Source organism: Neovison vison, chromosome 11, assembly GCF_020171115.1.
Source record: "Neovison vison isolate M4711 chromosome 11, ASM_NN_V1, whole genome shotgun sequence".
In the NCBI taxonomy this organism is placed as follows: Eukaryota; Metazoa; Chordata; class Mammalia; order Carnivora; family Mustelidae; genus Neogale; species Neogale vison.
Window position 1 is genome coordinate 202,083,456 of NC_058101.1, and position 3,023 is coordinate 202,086,478.

General features: G+C 34.6%; 1 non-coding gene across 1 annotated transcript; it reads right to left on the bottom strand.

The window, feature by feature from the left end:
• Positions 1-2,564: 2,564 nt before the first annotated feature.
• On the bottom strand, positions 2,565-2,693 carry LOC122890806. The gene has a single exon (XR_006381227.1). It is a non-coding gene; the product is annotated as a small nucleolar RNA SNORD22 (small nucleolar RNA).
• Positions 2,694-3,023: the final 330 nt, after the last annotated feature.

The window sequence follows — 3,023 nt, forward strand, 5'->3', positions numbered from 1 at the left end:
GTTGTTTTTAAAGTTAAAAATCCCATTTACATTAAGATTCTTAGGTAAGCCAGATGATGCAATTATTATTTCACACAAGAGGAAAACAAAAATCAGGTTTTATGGCATGTATATTTTCACTCATCTAGAAAATATATGGAACTTAAAGTTTTCCTAGCAATAACAAATTAAAACCAACCATAATCACAAAAGAGAGAATCTCCTCATTTCTGAAAGTTACACTCAACCTTCATATTTTTTATCCTTAATTTTTTATCCTTAATTTTTCACATTTTCAGTTATTTCTCACAACCCAGTAAGGTTAGAGATTATTATTTTCCCTAATTTAGAATGTATCAGATTGAAGTTCAGGTGTTTTAAGTAACACCCAAATTAAACAGTAAGAAGAAATCAAAACCTTATCATAGTTTGATTCATAACTAGTTAGTCCTCTCTTTCCCACCATCCTGTTTCTAAACCCTCTGCCCATGTGTCAGTGACACAGCTCTGCCCAGCATCTTCAAACTCAAGCTGAGATAAGTAAGCATAGTTGTAGTTCTATTTGAGTCTAATCTTGCAACATTCTCACCAAGTGAAAGGCAATATGGCAGGGATGGAGTATGTATAGTTTCTTTCCTCTTATTTACTCATTAATTATGTGTCCGAGCCAAATAGGGGGATTGTGTTTCCTTGCTAGCCTATGCTTTTAGTTTGAATTTTATGAGCAATAAAAGAACCTAACCATTTACTTGATTTTTCCATAATAGTAATAAAAAGGAAAAAAAAAAGGGAAGTAAAACTTAACCAAATATTGATTGAGATGATTTTCTCTTCTTCTGAGTCAATATTAGCCACCATTGAAATGGTGGAGTCATGACTTACTTGGTTCAGTTTTTGGCTTTCTTGAATAGGTTTAATGTTGACACTATTGATATTAACATCAACGTGGGGACTATATCACTTAATTTTTGAATTTTTTACTAAAGAATCTCCTAGAAATTGGATATCCCTGACAAAATCTTTTTCCTGAATAACAGAAGGATGACAAGGCTTGGTTCGTGATACATGCATTCTCAGAAGATTTTCTTTGGATCACAGCTTCTTTGACCATTGGTGTTTGACTTTGTGGCCAACAGTTGAGTTGTAGAATTATCATTTTGAAAACAGAGGTCTTTCTCAGGTATCAAACTGACAATATGATGTGAGGTAGCCTCATTGATCTCTGCCCACACCAAGTGCTATATTAGGTTCATGTATTTCTTCCTCCCACTATGAGTGAGAGCTGAGGCTACAGAAAAAGTGCACACTCATGATCACCGTGTAAAAAGAAGTTTCCCCTCCTAAAAGCTATTAAGAACCTGTTTCGTTTTGTTTTTTCATCTTTATTTGTCATCATGACAATTATAATGTAAACTGTTTCCTTTCATGGCTGCAGGACTCAAGGGATAGAGATGCTAGAAATCGATATGCTATAAACAAAGAGTTATTGTCATCAATATTTCCCCATGGAGAAACATCTTTATGAGTCACACCAACTGGGCTGCCTCACTGCTCATAGGGTCCCCTTGTCTGCCGTGATTTTCCTTCTCAGATTTTATTACTGCTTTTGTCTTTCTCATAAGTCTTGAGAAATCATTATTTCTCTAACCTGAAGCTATTCTCCTCTACACAATTTACATACCTAGGGTGATTTTTCATAGTCATATTTAAAACAATTTGTGTCATTAAGTTCATTATGACATACAAAGACAGCTAAATCAGTAACCAACTCCTTGATTTTAGCCACTTTTTCAGCCAAAGTGAAAAATTACTGGAAAATTCACAGTTATTGTGTTTGACTTGGAGTAAATGAGTATTTGGCATTAATTTTCATGAGATATGGATAGGTTTAAGCATTCAGAAAACTTACTTTATGAAAATACATGCAAACTTAGAATAGTAGCAGAGGTAATGTGATATCATAAAAATATGGGACAAACTGCATAAATAGGCTGTGTATAGGTAGCTGGGTTGAAGAAATGCAATACTACGTCATACAATCAGGGTGTACTTAATACAAAACTCTTATTACAGTGTTCATCTTAATGTATTTTTAAATTTCAAATAAAAGGGATTTGGAACACCTGGATAGCTAATAAAAAAATATATCATGTGCCTTCAATATGTTCTTTTTTAGTTGAAATTTAAAATAAAACTGTATTTGGGGGGTGCCTGGGTGGGTCAGCCAGGCATCTGACTGTTGATTTTGGCTCAGTTCATGATGTCAAGGTCCTGGAATTGAGCCCTGTAACAAGCTCCAGGCTCAGGGATGGGTCTGCTGGACATTCTTTCTCCATCACCCTCTCCTGCACCCCCCAAAATAAAATAAATAAAATCTTTAAAAAATTATTTTGGAAAGGCTGAAATGATTCTATGCTAACTTGAGCAGTATGTTGTATAAGAAATGACCCCAAAATTCCCTTTTTGATATCTTCTGAGAGTTGGAATTCGTTATATTTGTCTTGCTCTTTCTTCAGAGGGAAAAAATATTTACTGATCCCCAAGAAATGATTATTTCTCCCTTTCCCATGTCTAGAAATCCTATGCTCCCTCAGACATTTCGTCCTTCAATAAACTTTCCTCCTTCCCCCACTCAGCCCCAGAGGGTTTATCTTTATAGAATTTGGGACTGGGACGGGACAAGAAGTATGTCCCCGGATGTTTCTTCACTGGGACTTCCACATGTTCTTAATATTTAGACAAAAGCTAGTCTACATTACTATGCACAGGCATTTGTATGCATATATACATGCATATATGCATATGCACATTCGCTATTTTAATAAAGAATTTTCAGTAAAAAATAAAATTTATTATTACCATATTTTATATTTATCACTGATTGTGATGATACAACCCACATGGTTTCTTCATCAACAACTGAAAAAGGCTCAGTATATATCTGTAATGGCTACTGAGATTTCAACCATAAAGCTTGGAGGAAACTAATTCCATTATAATCTAGTACAGTGTCAACTCTGGCAAATGTAACAATAAGCTATAAT